The 21,873-nt window shown below is 38.7% G+C and overlaps 1 protein-coding gene across 34 annotated transcripts in view; it reads right to left on the bottom strand.

The window, feature by feature from the left end:
* CACNA1C (calcium voltage-gated channel subunit alpha1 C) overlaps positions 1 to 21,873 on the bottom strand; it is a 488,413-nt gene that overhangs the window by 410,002 nt on the left and 56,538 nt on the right. The gene's annotated exons all lie outside the window — the stretch shown is intronic.

Raw genomic sequence — 21,873 nt, 5'->3', positions numbered from 1 at the left:
ATTTTGTAAGTTGGATTGTTTGAAGGTTCAAAAGGTGAGACTAGTCTGCATCACTTTATCACACAGACATGCAGCCCTATGCCATTTGGTACATGACACAGCACCCAAACAAGGTTCTCAAGTGCTATCATGAAAATGCTTACATTTTCGAGATCACCTCAAGGTACAGCAAAATTTTAACAAGAGCTCTCTGCAAACATTATATAGGTATAAGCTTAACAACAGCCTGACTCAAAGGTACACTGAAGAAGAAATGCAAACACAAATACACAGTTCATGGCTTTTGTGCTCTGTAGGATGCTTTGTGGACAGTTTAGGCCAAACAACACATATTTAAAAACTGGGACTGATTTCTGATCTTGATAATCCAACTTTAAGACACATGAATTATTCAAATCAATGGAGTAACACTTACTTTAAAAGTCTGTATTAACAAGAATGCTACAAGCTAGCAGTTCCAAGTTTTGCACTTCTTTTAGCCAAAACTGAGGGAGTATATGCTTTTGCCCGATCATAATAATAGCATATATGTCAGGTGACATCTGGCTGATATTTAGAAGGCCTTAGTGGTACAAAAGTAGAAGTCACCCTTTCAAGTTAGTGCAATTGATCCACTGTTTCAGTAAAGACAGTTAAGTCACTTATGCCTCTTCAATTAAGTTTTTTCAGTGACTGGAATTAAAACTTAAATAACTTCAAAATGAGTGAATTTTAAAACTTCATAATAGATTCCCTTGCTCTTTGGAGTAGGTTTCAACTGAGATATGTGAGAACCTGAGAAAGATTAACTGAATTTTAACCCAGACTTCATAGAAGAAAATATAACCATGTTAGAAACGTGCAACATAAAATCTACACAAAGGCACAACAGCAAACTTCAACTAGGAAGAATGTCTTCTTTAGATATGTCCTATATAAGATTTAAGAGACTACTTATCTTTTCTACGGACTTGCGAGTTTGCCTGTGGCCCATATGTTGAGATAGAGGTAAAAGGAAGCCCAAATAGCCTGCAGATCTTATTCCTTCACAGGCTTTGAAACCAGTGTTCAGTTTCAAAACACTGCACACTCAAGAGATTGTGTTTGCCCTTACATCTGGTGAGCAATGACTGATTCAGGAAGAGTGTACGTGCCACAGACAGAGAGCAGAAACACAGTAAAGGAGTTAGATCAGCTTTTACTTCAAAGCAAGCTCGAAGTCTACTACTGACCATGTTCAATTTTAGATTAATACAAATATAGTTACTAAATAGATCAGATGGACTTGTATACACTACTAGAAAAAACAAAGGGATAAACACGACACTCTGTTTTCTTTAAAATATTGGATGACAGACATTCATAACTAAGGAACTGGTGAACTGTTCTTGAACAGAAATAATGTAGATGTATATTTCATAGCTGGATGTGCAGCACCAAGATGTGGCAGCAATGACTGCACTACAGATGAATTAAAGGAGGTAAAATAAATACAATCACATTGATGCACAGAGTGCACCATGATATGCTTCTACCTAGAAAGGATGCAAGATTTTGAAATTCATCTCACTGAATTGCAAAGGAGGACATGACAGAGTCAAATGTTACTTTGTGTCAGGCATCGCCATAAGATTTCTGGGCTGTTATAGTTTCATTGCATAGCAGGAAAATCTAGAGCTTATCTCTGCTCTCTGAAAAAACCTCCTAGTTGCAAACCAGCCAAAAGGAAGCTGATGAGTAATACGACTCTGATGTGAAAGGGAAAGCTGAAAGAAACAAGAAATGGGAAATAGTTAATTCACATCTCTCAGATTTTGAAACTGAAGAAAAAAGCTTTCAGAATTGCACAGGCTAAGCAGATTTCCTTCAATGAAGCAGGCAATCAGCTGGCAGACAAACTTAGTTTTCTAAGACTAAGCAAATCGTACACAGCGCTACTCATGGGATAGATATTTATTCTCATACTAGTTCCAGATGCAGTTTTTCTGTTCTTCTATTTGACCTCCTTACCCTAAGGCACGCTGGAAAGAAGAAAAAAAAATTAATTCTAATTATTCTCCAACTCTGACTCCAGCTCTTCTTTCATACTGACCCATTAGAGCAGCTAAAAAAGATGTGTGTTTTCCAATAAAAGCAAACTTGCTGATCCATCACCACAGTGTTCTTATCATGCTGACTAGACCATGTGGTCCTGAAAGTAAACAGCTGCTGCATCTTAATGAAGACTTTTCTGCAACTTGGGAATGTGTCAGGCTTCACCATTATTATTGCTTATTAATTAAGTTTCACATGAGCATTCAAGTCTATGCATTTTGACTTTGATGTGCCAGCAAGTTTAAGGATACAACTTCTGGTGGTTTCATTGCTTTTGTTTCTACCATGATCATCAGTCCCATAATAAAGTGCTTTGTCTCAAATTAATTTCAAAAGATGAGTCAGTAATGACAGATTTATATTAACAAATATTACAAATATTGATTACAGATAAGAATCTGTCTGTTTTATGAAGCTCAGAGACTGCAGACTCTATCTGTACTAAATAACAAATGGCAGTGGCAAATGACTTGATCTACAGGTAGTTTATAGAAACGGCATAAGTTAAAGAGTGAAGCTCACACAGCTTCACAGAAAGTACATTCAAAAACTGAGCAACATATTTTCAAAGCCAGCATAGCCAAAGTTTCAGGGAGAATGAAATTCTACCCTATAATCTAAATGCTTAATGTTAATTCCTAGGAAGTAAACAGCACACAATTCATATTGAACTTGTGAGGCACCATGCTAAATTTCACCTGTAGCACTCATTTTTCCCCCACCAGAAAACTGTGATGCAACCTAAGAGCTGCAGTTACTGGATTTGCTATTTTCATTCTGCATTGTAGCAGTTAAAATACTTCCCTCGATTTCCCCACTACAAATAAAGTTTCATGATACCTAAATCACTTTTGTCGTATTTGTTTATACTGTTATTAAGCTGCGGGAAACTGAGATTCAGCCCCTACCCAACTGCAATAACTCACTAAGCACTGTGATCCACAGTATTATCACCCTGCTAATCCCTACCACCCTTTAGCAAGAATTTGTACTGTTGACTATGTCCAGCTGGTGAAAAAAAACCTCTTATCTCTCAAGTAGTTCTGTTCTATAGATCATGTGCTGAAGCATTTGAATCGTAATTAAAGGTAAAACTCAATAAGAGTGAACAAATTTGATGACAAAGTCTTTGAGGGAGACCTTCATTTCTGTCAAAATGCAAATTTGCAGAACTACTTAGATTACAAAAAACAACAGAAATACAGGTCTCAAAAACAGAAATAGATCAGAAAAGTAACAGATAAGGTTGCTAAACAACAGGAAATGAACCATGTTGCACGAAATACCTGATATTGTAAGCTTATAACTAAACCACCAAAATGGTCATCACCAAAATCGCTATTAAAATATATGGTGATTATATTAATACCTTTACAAGTGCTATTTGCATTTTAATAACATCTACCTGTCTTGCCGCATATTAACTACCTCAAAAGCAGTGACTATTCTAATATGAGAAGTGAGCAAGTTAATGACATAATGGAATTGCAACTTTTGATTTTCTTGACTTCATCTAGTTAGCCACACACATATTTTAGTGGAATTTGTGCTTAGATTCATCCTTTAAATGAAAATAGAACTATGCCAACATGGAGTGTCACCTTTTTTTTCCCCCATGAATTTAAAAACAACCGAATCATAAAAGTACAAGCCTTGAAACTGCATTGCAGAGCTGTATTTTTGCTCAAAGCAAAGGAGAGATGAGTACAGTAAAAGACAAAACTGGTTAAATCTTAAATCATAGTGTCCTAACTGAATACTGAAAGAAAGCAAACAGAAAGTAGGAAACTGGTCACACTACTAAGGTCACATAAGACCAATTCAAGCACATAGGAGAAAAAGTTATAAAAGACTGAAGTGAGAGGTACCTAATGAGAAACATGAAGAATCACACACATACACACACACACAAAAAAAAAGTCGGTGTATGAGATCATCTTTTAATAAGAGGGAGAACATGGAAAGTATCGATCCATTAACCAATGGAAAAAGGAGATAATTTGATAGATAATTGCAAAAAGGCTTAAGTGTTACATGACCTTTTTGCATTAATTTTTACTAAAAATCTATCAAGAGCAGGTCACTAGCACAATTAGTCCCCAAAATAGGTATCATTTCATACTGTAAAAGGAAAATGACATGTTAGAAAGTACTTTGATAATGTCCATCGTTTCAGCTACTTAGGTACCATACCCTACAATATCCTACAATATTTAAAAATATTTCTGAAGTAATCTCAAACCTGTTGGCTGCTGGTTTGAACTCATGAAGGAGAAGTCTCAGAATGGTGAATGGAGACCTCAGTTAAAAAAAGGAGGAAGAGGGGAAATAATATGGATCTACCAGGAATACATTGTGTCGAAGAAAACTAATTCCTTCTAGAACCAGGTAACAGAATTCACAGGCCAGGTGGAAGCAGTAACTGTTGTGTCTCCTGACTTCATTAATAGTTTTACGAGGTCTTGTATGACAATTTCATGAGGATGCTAGGCACATATGATAAAGAAAAAAAAAATATAAAATAAAATGCTATAACGAGTACAAAACCAGTGGATGTCTGAGAGCACTGGTACAGTCTAAATTGGAGGGTGTGTCACATGCAGGTACCCAAGTTCCTGCCCTGGATATGATTCTGTTCACTATTTTCATTAATGTCCTGGATGATGAAATGGTGAATGGTGTTATTAAACAAGCAGGTAACTATGAAGCTGGGAAGTAAAGCAAATACACTAAAGGACAGGATTTGAATTCAAAATGAACTTCATGAATTGGAGAAAGTCTTAAAAATAGAATGGAGTTCAGCAGGGACAAACGCAAAGTATTTAAGCAAAATGAATCATCCACCCAAACTATTTTCAGAAAAGCCTTGAGGCTTATACTGGGTCCCCAACAGAACAGAAGTAGATATTGTCATACTGCCTTCTTCCCAATCGTCGCAACGTAGCACATAAACAGGGATAAAAATCTACGCAACGCTACAAGAAACGCTTTTCTTCAGCTCAGAACTGGTAGGGCTTCAGCTCAAACACAGCGGGCAGTTTCAAGTTCCATGCTTCAGGAAAGATGTGGCTCAGTTCAGGCTGCCCAGAAGAGAACAAGGAGACCAAAGGCCTAGAAGACATGAACTATGAGGCAAAGTTACAGAAATGGGAATGCCAGAGCTTGGACTGCTGCTCCTGAACATGCGAGGGGGAAAAGGGTATGATAACACTTATATATAGGTTTAAAATATCTAACTACACATGTGTGTATGTTATTTCAAACAACAGAAAGGGAATATTTATTACCATATCCTTAGTGAATAAGAACAAGCAACAGCTTTTGCAGTAAGAAAAATTCAGGATGTACCTTCAGAAAACACTTTCTAATCATAGTTGCAATAAAGCACATCTATTGACTTCTGGATTGGTGGCAGTTACCTCCTGCACTCCAGTTCTTTTAGACAAGGCCAGAAAAACATTTCTCCAGGATCACATACACGAGGCAAGGTTTATAGTCAGCAGTAGTTTCTTTTGTTAGTCTGAACCAAGTCTGACCTGAAGGGAGTCCTTTGCACAGAAAGTGGACGTATTTCTTCCATCAGCTAATCTATCAAAAGCGACCTCTCTGCATTAACCCCGTTTCATTCAGACCTTTAGATCATCACAGCTACATCAGCTCTTTGTAAGACTTTCATATGCATGCTCATCACTCCACGGTGGAAAAGATGAGAGACCACAGAATGATTGACCTTTCAGTATATCAGGACTACAACAAATATCCATACACAAAGTTTAAAATCTTCGAGTTACATAAATCCATTTCTTTGTATGAGAAAACAGTCTTTTCTGAAAATCCTTATTAAATTTCCAGTTGACATCCCTGGAAATTTCCCCTGGCAAATGTAGGGTAGTACACACATAAAACTCACTTTCTTTAAAGCATGGTTTGGATACTTTTGCTTATTTGCCTATCAAAAAAAAAAAATGTTGACAAGACATTAATTCTGACAAGTAACTTCTAAAGTGACAATAGTTTGTTTTTTTTTTTTTTCCAAAAAGAAGATTTTTCTGGAGGTAATTTGTAAGTAGAGATAGGAGTTATAATGAAAGCTGGATTGCAACTTGAACTATGGCTGTTTCTATAACAACATTTATAGTATATACATGCACTTTTAAACATCACGTCAGATTAAAATTCGGTATGTAGTTTTTAGCCCAGATAAGAGAGTTAAAGAATTTTTCTTGTAAATTGTTTGGGGACTTCAGAACACACATGTACGAGATGCATGATTTAGGACAGTTCATTTGCCATCATTGAGACTAAACATTTTTTTGAATCTAAACAAAAAAATCTTATTCAAGGACCATGCTTCATTTGCAACTAGATCTTTGTTTTCCTTTATCTCCCCCCTCCAAACAGAAAGGTTTTTGCTGAATGCCATAAACATAAGAAGAGACAATGAGCTACTAGCAATGCGAAGAAACAAGTCCATTTCAATAAAAAGAGCAAGTGCACAAGCTCCTCTCACTTCAAGTATTGAATGACTCCAAAGTTAAATGTTTACACCTGAAAATTAACTGTGGACACTTCATGGTAAGTTATTGTAACTTTGCCAACACTATTTACATTTTGAATTTTCTGAGAAAGGGACAGATTTTTATTCTTTTTTGGTAGAACATCCAGCACAGATTCCTAGCTCATTGGTAAAGCACAACAAGAATACAAGCAGTAATAATTCCATGTCCACACTGGAATAAATCATGGAACAACTCTTCCCTTAAAATCACTATGTATACAGTTCTCTCTGTGCAAAAACAGCTTGTTTCACAGTATGTTGGAAACCCAGCGCTTCCTGATAAGACCTTTCCTCCATGTACACTTGAGCATGTAAAAGATCTAGGAACCTATATATAAATTTCTCTTACTTTTCTATTTGAAAATACCATGGTTTTCAATGAACACAGTTCAGGTGTTTGGGCTGGGTTAGGCTTTTTGTTTCTTTGGGTTCTGGTTTTTGGTGAGGTTTTTTGGTTTGTGTTGTTTCGTTTTGCTTTGTGGGGGGTTTTGTTGGTTTTGTTTTGCTTGGGTTTGGTGGGTTGTTTTTTGTTTTTTGTGGCAGGGGATGCTTGGGTTGCATTGGTTTGTTTGTTTGTTTTAATAAGAGATACAATCCTGTAGTTGTAGTAAAAGTAAATTATATTCTTATTTACTAATAAATTTGGGGTTTTTACAGCACAGTATACAACACAAATGATAGAATCCCCCTCTCTTTTCCCTTCTCATTAACAGGTGATAGCAAGTTATCATCTAAGATTTAATCACTCAAGTGTTTCTTCTTTTATTTCTCTAATTTTATCTCTCCATTCTGAAAAAAAAAAAAAAAAAATAAAGTAAAGCAACAGTCTGTTCTGCCTCCTTCACCAAAGAGGCACCTTGTCAAAATCTTACTTGGAAGAATCTAGAAAGCCACAAGTTTGAAAATCCTCAGCAGTTGCAAAAATCTGCCTAGCTTCTGGTTTTCTCTTCTGTAACTATGGATTCAAGAGAACTAGACTGGTCTCTCTTTTTATAGAGGAGGAATACAGGCAAAAACTATGGAGTCTACAAAATGTTAAGCCCCGAGGCAAGTGTCTAATATGAAAAGTTTGATGATCGATGTAGATATCAAAAGAGCCAGAGAAGTCTATAATACAACTCAGCTGGACTACAAATTCTATTAGGAGATAAATTTATTAGGCTGGGGGGTGGTGTAGAAGGTGATAAGAAGCCAATTTCCTGTGAAGCATTTGTGTTTTCTTGTGGTTTTCAAGCTACAAGAAAACAAAAAGAAACTCACAAAGAATCCTTTTTGGTTTCTTGAGACATGTTTCTGGTGGCACCTAGATGAAGCTCTCAGAAGTCAAACCAGGGAACACTTTACTTGAACTACAGCTCACTGAAACATTCATAAAACTCAAAAATAGCAACAGAGGACCAGTGATGTAGAGATAGTCTTTACTAATAACAGTATTTGTATTCATCTCAGATAAGTCTTAGAGAACCAAATTAGCCATCTATTCGAAGAAATGGCTAGCAACAGCTTTTACCTAAAACCATAGTTCTACTGTGGTAATGCAGTCCCCCACAGAACGCAAAGCACAAAGGCATTTCTGACACCAAATGGCACATAAATTAAAAAACAAGGTTCCTCACTTGATAGTTGTAGATGCACATCTCATGGTATGGTGCATTAACACATCTTTTTAAAGAAATTTAGGAAACCTATCAGTACAAAACCTTTGCAGTAACGTGCATACACATCATGGTGCGTTTCTTGGAAGAACATGTTTCTTTGACACCTCCCAGGCACAGATCCTCAGACAGAGACACCAAGAGAGAGTTTTCTTGCTTAAATATATGGGTTTGCACCATTCATATAAACTAATGTCATTGTCATTAAGGGTACCTGGATCAAGCACATCTTTGGTAAAATTTCCTTGACTTCAGTAAAATTGCTCTGGAGATTAACTGTAATTCAATGGATTGGATTCTTCTGACAAACTTGTCAATTTATTTTCCTACTGGTGAATGATTACTCTTCACTTAGTGATTAATCTAAATGTAACTTCTTTATAGAAATTAAGATCTTGCAGGTTTAAAATAATCTCTACTGTATTAGATGGTGTCCAGATTATTTGTCTGAGAAAGCAGAGAAGGCAGCTTCTTTTCAGAGTGAGATAGAAATCAATAAACAAACCTGCTAATGTGATTTGCCTCACCCTACTCAAACCATTTTTAAAAAAGGGATCTTATCTAAGCTCCCTCTATAGTCAGTACAGAGGACCATTTCTTCCATTATTAAGAGAGATGTGTGAAATACAAGCAAAACCAGCTGCTGGAAATGCCAATCTCTCTTCAGATTGTACAGAAGTAACCTAAAACATATATCTAGTTACACATCAACTTTAAGTGGACTAGATGAGATGACTCCCGCTTATGTGTGGGGAGTACATGCACGCACATGTTTGTGGACAAGGTAGAGAGCAACTCTATAGCTGCTTTTGGCACAAAAGTTGACAAAAAGTGGAAAATAGGTGCAAATGTATGATGTCTAAATGATTCAAAGCCTGCAATTTCAATGATTCTTCATCCTAGAAAAATCAATCACAATTCTTTCACAACTCATAGTATTCTCAGTCCAGAAATAGCAGTCTGTTCCCAGTTACATCAAGCAGATGATCATTAAAGAGTCCAAAGAGATCACTGTATAGATCTGTATCTGAGCTACAGACAATACAAATTTCAATAAAGACACACACATCCCCCAAAACAACAACAAAGAAAAAACCCTTTAATATCCATATCTAAATACAGATCAGCCTTGATAAACAAGACTGAGTGCCAATTCTTATAGTCTGAGTTTTTTGCTTCCTCTTGTGGCTTATGGGGCCGATGTTCAGCTGCAGAAACCCAGATGGCAGGCAGAGTTTGCTGGAAAGTGCTTAGCAAGTACATAAAAGGAGAGTGTATGTCTAACCGTCCTACACGAGCCATAAGTACTTCATGCCAGGCCTCCCTCCAAGCGGTAACACCCCCATTAGGAAGACATTAACCCACATTATCATACAGTAATTTAGGTTAAAAGGGATCTCTGAAAGCCACCTGGTCCACACCTCTCCTCCTTTTTAGCCCACTCATTCAAAGTAGTCAAAATTCATCAACTCCTTTGGCTAGACAGCACGAAACCTGGCATCACTGCTTCTGTCTCTGAGTCTGTGGGTAGGGTTGCAAGGACTGATCACAGCAGGCACCTAAATCAAAGATTCATTCAGGTATTGGCCATACCACTTGACATATACCTAATTTTAAGAGATACCTACTACATTATACTTCGTGAAAACCAGACATATGTAAATTATATCATTAGCACCCACACAAAACAGTCACCTAAAAACTATTTGTTGCTTTTCAGTAAGGCAAAGCTTAGAACTTATTTTAAACTTCATTTACCTAATTTTAGATTATGCATGCAATATCCTAATAAATTAAAGATGTACTCACTTCTTGAAATGCAGGTAGTTCCAAAGGAAGAGGTATTAAAAGGTATTTCAAGTGTCAAAACTGACTTTAATTTCAGCTATTAATCTTAGGGTTCTAAAAACCACATTTTTCTATTTTTAAAGTGCAGTGTGTTGTGGTGTGGGTTTTTTTTTTACCCTGCTGCTTGGAGTGAGACCAAAAAAACATCAGAAAAGCAACTGAAGTAGAAAGTTTTCTGAGACTATACAAGAAGTTCTATCAAATCCTAAGAATTAAGCACATGAAAATAGGTAAGTTTGGATTCTACCCTTATTTTCATAATCTGATAAATGTTATCTTACTTTTTAATGATTTTAGACAAAAGCATTCAAACAGGTGGGTTCTTTGTAACTTGGCACCATTAAGGTGCTAGAAAGAGCTGATTCAAAAATGGCAAAATATTCTACCTCAGTCCTATCTTTCTATTTCCTTTCATCCTCAGATCTCAAGAGGATGCTCCACATGCAACGTACTCTGCAAAGCAAGAAAAAGGAAGCGCCTATGAGCCTCCGTTAAAAAAAAAAAAAGAAACAACACAGAAAATTACTAACCGCAGGAACATAAACCATGCTATACAACAAAGGAAAACAGTGTCTTGTTTCCATTTCAAGTTGATATTAAAAGGCAATTTGAAGAAAAACAAAAACAACAACAAAAAAGAAAACACCTTTACACAAACTAGACTTTTGTGAGGCATCACAACATTAACAGATTTAATCATATTTTTATAGTTACTTCACAGAGATGAAAATGAGTTCATTGAGTTGTTTGGTACCTTCTATCTCTAACATGCAGACTTTTCTCTAACATTCTATTTACTGGCATCCTCTTGGAGAATGTTCCAAGACTGAATATTAAGCATATGTAACATCCAGATGCAAAAACAAGCACTCTCGACTTGCTCTGCTAGTTAAGAGCATTTCCAAACCAAATAAGGCACTAAATCAGAATATCGCAACTGTAGCAAAAACAGGAGGGGGGAGCATGTATAATTCAAGGTGAGAAAAATCAAGACACAAGCTTTGTAAGCACCTGTATGGGGATGGAGAAGAGAGAAAGGGGAAAGCATCTGGCTTACATCTTAGGTTGAACACTGTAACACATAGCCCTGAAATAGTTCTTATGTCACTGTTTGTCTATACAAACATTGTCAACCAGCTTCTCTGTGACCTTTTCTGCAGCAGATGCAGACAAATGTTTGAGACAGTCTTCTTTATAGATTCTTTCTAAAAATAAAGAATCCTGCTATATAAAAGCAGATTCATTATTCATTACTGAATTTACACGTACCAAAGCAAAGGTGGCAAAAGCGGAGGCAGCAGGTTTGTAGAGCACTTGCTTAGAAGTCAGTGGCCAATATCTATGCACTGCCATTGAGTTAGAGCTCCAGCTTCATCTTTGTGATAGTTTTCAGCTCACACCAAAGTCAGCGAAAGCTGAGGCTTTTGTGTTCCTTTCTTAGGACACTGCACTTCATCAGATCAGCATCACAAAAGAGGCAAGAAATTTCCCACAAACTGTTTACTCTGATACCATCTGAACACTGGGCAAGAGATTCTACATTTTTCTTGCTCATTAGGGAAACAAAAAAAAAAACAAACAAAACAAACAAAAAACCAACCAACCAACCAAACAAAAAATACAGCCAGTCTATTTACAAGGAGAAGGCATCTCTCACTACCTCTGGAGTCTGGAGTATGGCATCAGTATTGTGCCCTCCCTGTCTGGAGGCACAGCATATATGCAGTGGAGTGCTCTCTGTCCCCCCAGTTTCAGGGTACAATGAGGAAAGATACAGGAAGACCCATCAGATCAATACCTGGCTGTGGGACTGGTGGCACCAGCAGAATAGCTTTGGTTGGAACTCGGGAATAAAAGGAGAATGTATAACCTTTGGAAGAAGGGGTCCACTACTCAGGACGACTACAAGGATGCCTTGAAGTCATGCAGGGAGAAAACTAGAAGGGACAAAGCCCAACTAGAAGTGGGCCTGACTACTGCTGTAAAAGGGAACAAAAAATGTTTCTATAAGTATATCAGCAACAAAAGGAGGGTAAGGATTATCTTCATCCTCTGGTGGAAGTGAGGGCAAACAGTCACGGAGGATGAGGGAAAGTCTGAGGTACTAAATGCCTTATTTGCCTCAGTCTTTAACAGTAAGACCAGTTGTGCTCCAGGTACAGAGCCCCCTGAGCCAGAAGACAGGGATGGGGAGCAGAATGAAGCCCAAATAATCCAAGGGGAAATGACTGGTGACCTGCTACACCACTTAGATGTCCACAAGTCTATGGGGCCAGATGGGATCCATCCAAGGGTACTGAGGGAGATGGCAGAGCCACTTCCCGTCATTAATCAGCAGTCCTGGCTGACCGGGGAGGTCCCAGTGGACTGGAAGTTGACAAACATAATGCCCATCTACAAGAAGGGCCGGAAGGAGGATCTGGGTAATTATAGGTCTGTTAGTCTGACGTCAGTGCCAGGGAAGGTCATAGAACAGATCATCTTGAGTGTCATCACATGGCACACGCAAGACAAACAAGTGATCAGGCCCAGTCAGCACATGGGTTTACGAAAGGCAGGTCCTACTTGACCAACCTGATCTCCTTCTATGAAAAGGTGACCCACTTAATGGAGGAGGAAAAGGCTGTGAATGTTGTGTACTTAGACTTCAGTAAAGCCTTTGACACTGTTTCCCACAGCATTCCCCTGGAGAAGCTGGAAGCTGATGGCTCAGACAGGCATACTCTTTGCTGGGTAAAGAACTGGCTGGATGGCCAGGCCCAAAGAGCTGTGGTGAATGGAGTCAAATCCAGTTGGCGACCAGTCACAAGTGGTGTTTCTCAGGGCTCAGTATTCAGGCCAGATCTGTTTAATCTCTTTATCAATGATCAGGACAAGGAGATTGCATGCATCCTCAGCAAGTTTGCAGATGACACCAAATTGGGTGGCAGTGTTGACCTGCTGGAGGGTAGGAAGGCCGTACAGAGGGATCTGGACCAGCTGGATCAATGGGCTGAGGCCAATTGTAAGAAGTTCAAAAACGCCAAGTGCTGCATCATCCACTTGGGTCACAACAACCACAGGTAGTTCTAGAGGCTCAGGGAAGAGTGGCTGGAAAGCTGCCTGGCAGAAAAGCACCTGGGGTTGTTGATCAACAGCCAGCTCAACATGAGCCAGCAGTGTGCCCAGCTGGTCGAGAAGGCCAGCAGCATCCTGGCATGCATCAAGAATAGTGTGACCACCAGGACTAGGGAAATGATTGCCCCCCTGTACTTGGCACTGCTGAGGCCCCACCTTGAATCCTGTGTCCAGTTTTGGGCCCCTCACTACAAGAAAGACATGGAGGTGCTGGAGAGAGTTCAGAGAAGGGCAACAAAGCTGGTGAAGTGTCTACAGAACAAGACTTATGAAGATGGCTGAGGGATCTAGGGCTGTTTAGCCTGGAGAAAAGAAGGCTGAGGGGAGACCTTACAGTTTACTACAACTACCTGAAAGGAGGCTGTAGCATGGAGGGGGTTGGTCTCTTCTCCCAAGTAACAAGTGACAGGGAGAGAGGAAATGGCCGTAAGTTGCACCAGGGGAGGTTTAGATTGGATATTAGGAATCATTTCCTCACTGGAAGGGTTGTCAAGCACTGCAACAGGTTGCCCAGGGAAGTGGTGGAGTCACCACCCCTGGAGGTGTTTAAAAGATGTGTAGATGAGGTTCTTAGGGACATGGTTTTGTGCCAGAGTTAGGTTAATGCTAGGTCTCAATGATCTTTAGGGTCTCTTCCAAGTGAAATGATTCTATGATTCTTTGCAAGTTAGCTCATTTTGCATGACTGAGCTGCTTTGTTCTGAGAGGCAGTTGACAAGATCTGAAGGTCAAAGTGAACCTGACAGACAATATGATCCTCAAGGAGTTTAAATCTACATGTGAGCCTGAATGTCCATGTAATGTGGCAGTACAGAGCATTACTATGGAATCAAACATTGCAGGCCCCAGGTCTAGAATCTCAAAAATAATAATAAAATTGTTTAAAGAACACAGAAAAAGATGTAGCAGAAAATGGGGGATGGGAGAATACCTTACGTTGTGAGATTAAATACATCTGAATCATTTAGTCTTCTTATATAAGAGATGGTTAAAAAAATTGATCAGCATTTATCAGCATGAGCATGTGAAAGATTTGACACCACATGACTCTTCAATTTAACTGGAAAAAAACCTTATGAGATTAAATATTTCATAGCTATAACTAAGTAAACTCAGATGTTTAATAAGGTACACATTGCTAACAATGAGGAGGCCTAACCAGTGGAAAACTTAACCGTGAAATCTCACGGGTGACCTCCACTTTGTCTCTGCCGGTCAAGCCTGGGTATTTTGCTTATGACCCTGTTGAGGCTCAAACAGAAGGATGCAGAAACCACTGAGCAACATTCTTCAGCTTGGCAGATACCTTCAAAAATCTGTTTTCCACAGATAGCCCAAAGACAGTAAGAAAGACAATGCTACTATGATTTTTTAAAATCCATCAATGGGAAATTTCTCTGTAACATGCAACATATTGAGGCCTATGGTGGGATAAATGCAATGTTTTCACACGTAAACTGGGGATCCCCATTGTTGTCTCTATTTCAAGCTATTTGCAGCACAATGGCTTAATCAGAAAAGTAGTGTTACAAAAACAGTTATGTTATTTTAAGTAAACTACTCCCACTTAAATCTATACATTTCCTGAAACATTCTCTTGTCTCAAGTTTTGAGTCATTGTATCATTACCAGGCACAGGCAGTAAAAGAGCATTCAAAGCAAATGGTGAAATGATGACAGATAGCATCATAAACAACCCTATGCAAAATTATAGAATAGCTTCTCATAGAGGCATAGCAGATGTTTGTGATTTCTATAGAAAGTTTAAACTGGAATCCACTGATAAAAAATGCTACATTTTAAAAATTGTTAATTTCAGCAAAAATTCCCCTAACTTCCTATTTTCAAAATTCAGTTTTCAAATTTGAGTTCAAAGAATTCAATGATTTTATCAGCACCTCAAAAGAAGGGTGTTGCTTTGCACTGCTCTACCCCTTCACAGATGACAATTTCTCTGAGGAGAATTTCTCGTTGATGGGCTTCAGGAAGCTGTTACACAACAGTTGCTTCATGTATCTTAGCTGCCACCACACAGCCTTTGTTCCAGGGCTCAGCAGGTGTCCGGTCACTATATAGCTTATGCAAAGGGCAGCATGCCAGAGTCCAGGTGCCCTCTTCAACAAAGTCAAGTGTAGGGTCCTGCACCGGCGGAGGAATAACCCCAGGCATCAGTACAGATCAGGGCTTGACCTGCTGAAAGCAGCATTGCAGAGACCTGGGAGTCCTCATAGACAACGGGTTGACCATGAGCCAGCAATGTGCCCTTGTGGCCAAGAAAGCCAACAGTATCCTGGGATACATTAGAAAAAGTGTGACCAGCAGGTAGAAGGAGGTTCTCCTCCCCCTCTGCTCTGCTCTGCCCTGGTGAGGCTGCATCTGGAGTACTGCATCCAGTTTTAGGCTTCCCAGTTTAAGAAGAACAAGGAATTACTGGAGGGAGTCCAGTGGAGGGCTACAAAGATGATTAAGGATCTGGAACATCTTTCTTATGAGGAAAGACAGAGAGCTGGGTCTGTTCAGCCTGGAGAAGAGAAGTCTGAGAGGGGATCTTATTTATACTTATAAATATCTCAAGGATGGGTGTCAAGAGGATGGGACCACACTCTTTTCAGTGAAACCCAATGACAGAATGAGGGGCAACAGGCACAGACTGAAATATAGGAGGTTCCATCTGAATATGAGGAAAAACTTCTTTACTTTGAGGGTGCCAGACCACAGAAAGAGGCTGCCCAGAGAGGTTGTGGAGTCTCACTGGAGATATTCAAAACCTGCCTGGACACATTTCTGTGTGATCTGCTCTGGGCGAACCTGCTTTAGTAGGTGGGTTGGATTAGATGATCTCCAGAGGTCACTTCCAACCCCAACAATCCTGTGATTCTCTATAAATTCTGGGAAAAGACACACTGAAGACACAAACAGGATGATACATAAAAACTTTGTATTCCTGCTTGTGGCAGTGAGAGGAACAAATTTTGAAAAGACGTGTACTTTGAGATTATATAGTATTATAAAGATATAAAGAAATTGTGTTTGCCACCCTCCATTTACCATGATAAAACTTGTCCTGCCAACACAGGTTAACCTTCTTTCTTGATGTCACCAGAATGTCATACCTTTCTATTCCTCCTCTGGCTGCATCCTGAAGGGACAAGGGCTCTCCCTCTGGTTGAAATTCACAGACCCAGTACACTTCACCTGGTACTCCAGGCTCTGGCAGGCAGAGCCTGTTTGCCAACATGTCCAAAGTTGGACAAATTTGCCAAGTTGACAAGACCAAATGAATCAGCACCTCAGTTTATCTTCTCTTTCGGATCCTGTTACTGTACCATTTTGCAATTGTTCTGGCACTTTGGAAATTAGGCACGTTGTATTTGTTCATCCACAAGCACAAAACACACAGAGTTAACGCAGAGAACTGTCTCTACGTTACCTAACTGTTAATCTTTCCTTGTAAATTTTGTACATTCCAGCCAGCCTGGCTAACCACACTTGCTAGCTACAAGAAGTTGATTGAAGTGATTACAGCATGGTTTCTCTGATGTTGTGTCTTCTGGCATGCTTGCCATCCCTCGCTGATGCTGCCTGGAAAGCCCCATCTCCTTTCTGAGGCTACCTATTTTGCATTCACAGTATTTGTGACTCCTAAACATTGTCTTGGGAAAAATGAATTGTTCTCACTCCAGACAGAGACAGTGATATTCTTCAAGTAGCAGCCCCCCTGAATTTCCAATTAATTTTTCCTGTCTTATTGTTTTTCTTGTCACACTTTTCTTTAACTATTTTATTTAATGGCACACATTCAGGCAGGAACCATCCATTTAACATATTTGCATTCACACAAGTCACCTGAAAGAGGTGACTTATTAAAATCTATTATAGGCACATAACTCCTTTCTTCATACTACATTTTTGTTGCTGACAACCAAAATTAGAATTCAAAACACATGCAGAACATGGAATTCATTTTGTTAGTTCTAGTAATCTAAAATCTGACATTTAGTCTAACTTAGTCTTCAGAGCCTTTTCTATATAGTCAAGGCACAGTTAAGCACCTCAAAAAAGCAGTCCATCCCACTTATTTTAGATGTCTGTAGTGTTTTGTGGCCATGGTTGCCTTCCTCTCCACTGTCTACACATGGACTCTAGACAATTAGATCCAACTAGACAATTTAAACACCTACAGAGAGGTAAAATGAAATCTATGCCAAATGATTAGTTTTACTATATGAAGAATGACAACCTGAAAACATAGACCATTTCTCTCTTATTGAATACTATTCTATTTCTTTCCAAATCTTTCATAACACAGCTAGATCCCTTCCAATCACAGTCATTAATTCATTCTGGTCCACTAAGCAAATTATACGGCTGCCTATATATGTGTATATATACACAACTGTGTAGGCATAGTGCAATTGCAGACATCTCAGAGACAGAGTGTAGACGATTTTTTCCAGCTATTCGAAAACAAAAAATGAATGTCTCATGGCACACACACTAGAAAGATGGCAGATAAAACCAGTATTGTTTGTATAGTTAGATTGCTATTCAAGCTTCAGTGTTGCCTACTGAAAAGTGTGTGTAGAGATGAGAGGAAAAGAGAGGCATAATTCCTCTTATCCATTAGCACCAAGTACACTGTGTGCACACCACATGCTACCATGTGCAGTCCCCAGAAAGAGACCAGACAGCAGTCCCCTTTTCTATCAGGTTAACATGTGATCAAGGCAACTCCTACATTCAAGAGAAGTGCGCTATCTCTAAAACTGACATCCAGAGTGAAACCACACACATACTGATGAGAAGTATCTGGTCCAAAATTCATACCAAGATCTCGGCACTGATTTCTCATAAACCTGTGGATCTCTGACCAAACCTGTCCGATAATTTCTTTCCAGTTACCCAAGATAGGGGACTCCTTCCACGACCGTTACATCTCTGAACTATAAAACTACTGATCATCAGGGAAAGATTGTAAGTACACAGAAGGGAATCCTCTTTACTTATTAACACACAGGACTCACTTGACAAAGTTAAGATTAATCAGAAGACTCGGTATTAGGGCTGCAGGCAGATGACTCAGTCCTGGCCTGGGTAACTGAACTGGACATGGAAAACTACTGGATATGACATGAGAAATTACCAGACATGACAACAGAGTGAGCAGCTGACAAGAGTTATGGGTAGCATTGTGAGGACTGGCCAGATTTCATACATGGTTAGGTGGGAGTTGAGTCAGAGATGAGCAAACTTTGCATTTAGCTGAAGGGAAGTACTGGAGTCCTTTTGTGGAGTATGGCAAGGCCAACAGCATCCACGTAACTGTGTCAGTAATGCCAAATAAGGCCAAGATTACCAAGTACTAGTATCAGAAATGCCAAATTTGGGTATGGATGTAGAAAAGCTGTGACTAGTGGGGAAAAATGTAACTAGGAATGGGTTGTTTATTTTGGAGAAGACTGGCCAGAGAGGGCAGCCACAAAGGCAGAGAAAATGAGAGTCAGCAGGACTTAAAAGGTACAGTGAAAATCATGGGGCAAGAGTTGTATGGGGGTAGCCAGCAGGAGCCCTGCACTTTATCACCACAGCTGGACCACTACAACAAACCCACCTGTTGTTCTGAACGTACCACAAGACTCAAACCTGCTTGTGCAGTCAGGAGGACCAGGGCAGGGGTTGCTCTCCTTGGCTTACACCCAGACAGATGGATTGAGCACTCCAGTATTGCCATGTCAGTGTCTGTTACAGCCTTGAAAACATCAGTAACTACATACCATTTCATAACACTCATCTCATTAGAATTAGAGGTCTTATTAATTTCTTTGCCTGAACCTCCCAAAGTAAGATCTTCACATACTACACTCACAACACAGTTAATGGAGAAAAAGAAAACTAATTTTCCAAGCCTATTGACCTAGCATGTTGGGAAGAGCACTGAAATGTTTAACACTGGCAGATGTTCATACTAGGGGGATCATGACTGTGTAAATACATAAGAACATCGGTAGATAACTTCACAGAAAACATTCATTTGCCAGCCTTCGAAAAGGAAAGAAATACAGCGTTTGTGGAGGTATGACAGACTTTCTGGAAGTCTACATCGTAACACAGAAATAAATTAAAATACAGTCTGATCCTCTAAATTTCTGTACTTTAGTCTTTACATTAATCTCCCAAATAGCACCTGACAATCTGTCAAATCTCTCAGTGTTTGGTATCTGCAGAATTAGGTTTAGGTACTTTCTATTGCTGTTACTAAAACAACTAGCTACATGAACTAGAGGTTTAAATCCCAAGATGACAAGTGGGGCTTTCCATCTTCTACAGTAATTTTATCTTTAGGGTTTTTTTAAATAGTATTTCAACACCGACACAGGGAGACAAGTAGTAAAATTCACCAATATATTAAGCCATCTGGATGAGCCTACATCACATTTCTTTTGAATTATCAAAATCTCACTCATAGATGCTATAAGGAAAAATTTCCTGCCCTCTTATATTTGCAGAATTGACTCCACATAGGGTTTCCGCATCCCTATTTCTTGTAAATAATGCATTCTCTGTTCCATAGCATTCATGCCAACATCCTTAGCAACGTTCACCCAAACCCAGCTCTGTATTCTATGCACTCATATTTTCTGTGAGAAACCATCTTCAAAAATACACCAGACAAAATCTCAAAAGGCATGCCCCAAAATAAAGTAAAAAGGTGTTCTGGTGAAATAAGAGCAAAACTAAGGCAAAGCAAGATAACCGCAAAGTTCTCAAACAAGAATGTTAAGTCCTAGAAAAATAGACAGAAAGCTGCCGACCCGTCTGTACCATAAAATTCAAATGAAAACTTATTTCAGTATAACCTTTGCATTAAGGCAGCAGGATGTATGGTCTAGTCAAATACATATCTATTGACAGAAATACTCTTAAGTTGTGTAACTCACACTGCAAATCAAAAGCATTTAAGAGGATGTCTAAGCATACTGCTAATGGAAGTTGCATTATCAGCATTATTTTTTTTTCAATGTTTTGTTGAATTATTCGTGTTTTAAGATGTGATCCTTTATGGAGTTTGACCATGTGCTAAAATACTTCTCTGGAGATTCTGCCAAACACCTGTAGAGCTCCATGCTCTAATTATCTGAAACTTGATATCTGACTTTTTCTTTATTTTATAACACTTCAGAAGCTGTTTTAGGAACTCCCAGTACCAAGTACCTCTAGTTATTTTTTGACTGACTTCCTGGCATGCATAACCGCTTTTATCACTGCATGAGAATTAGGACACAAGATTTCATCTCTTATGATCCTTCTTGACACCCTTTGCCTTAAAGCAGATAAAAGCCTTCAAGCCATGCTCATCTTAATCTTTCACTCTGTACTTTTATTTCTGATTTTCGCTATAATGGCCAAATTGACAAGAGATACTCTGTTTATTCCAGTCACTACTTCACCATTGCATTTATTTTCAAATCCAAAATTAAAATTAATCTATAACTCTTTTGGTCATAACCTAAATAAATAAATAACACACACACACACAGATTTAAGAATTAAGCTTCAACATAGTCCCTCATGAAATTACCAGGAACTTGGAATTCCCCCATTTCTGATTTAAACAATAAACTCCATCACATTTAACAAATAACAAACAAGTATCTTCAAAGAAAACTAGGGAGTAAAGTTTTTCAGAGCTCAGCAGAGTGTACTGCTCTGTACAGGATTACCACATCCCAAACACTCGCTAACAAACATTCCACACTCACAGAATTTGTGCAATTGAGCCAAAGCCAGTGAGAATCTGACAGACAAAAGGTATTGGAGTTATATCACTCAGGCCATTTACTGATTTAAGAATTCAATTTTGATGCTGCCTGCACCAAATCTAACTGACATTTGTAAATCTCTGCTTTTTTCACTTAAAATTTTCATTCGGGTAAAAGTGACGTAAAAATTTTATAGTCCGCTCCTACCCGTTGCTCCTGAATACAGTCATACAAAAGTTCCATTCAAACTACAATTATACCTGATCACTTTCAATTTTCACTCCATGAATGCATTCTAATTCTCTCTAAAGACACCAATTCAAATTTAAACTACACCTGAAAACACTCTGAACATCTATACAATTTATAAATCAACAATACACAATTTACCCACCATATGGGAATTTCAGCATGCAGGTGAAGCTTTCCTCTCTACATACGAGTCTGTTTAAAACTTGACAAAGTAATGAATAGTATGGATTTCTTCTGTTTGTTTAATGGCACTTGGGCTTACCTGGTTTAATCTGCTAAGTTTGCTGTCAATATGCTAAATTTATCCCAAGGAAATCAGACACCTTGATACTTAACCAAATCCAAATTTCTAGTATTTACACATAAGGTCTGAACTATAGGAAAGCTGCAAGACAGAAAACACAGCGACATGTGGCATTGCATATCAGTCAACTTTCAGATCCCTGATAGCTGTCAATCTGTATCAGATTTCAACATAAATTTTAAGATGAATACACTATGTAGTGTATTTAAATACAATAATTCATTTTTCCACTGTCTTCAAACATCCATTTTAATTCCTGAATTCACCTGGATTCCACTGCTTCTCACACAGTCCCTTGTAGTGTTC

The sequence above is a fragment of the Patagioenas fasciata genome, chromosome 1 (assembly GCF_037038585.1).
Source record: "Patagioenas fasciata isolate bPatFas1 chromosome 1, bPatFas1.hap1, whole genome shotgun sequence".
Taxonomy (NCBI): domain Eukaryota; kingdom Metazoa; phylum Chordata; class Aves; order Columbiformes; family Columbidae; genus Patagioenas; species Patagioenas fasciata.
The sequence above is the reverse complement of the archived record's forward strand: the minus strand, read 5'-3'. Positions and strand labels throughout refer to the sequence as shown.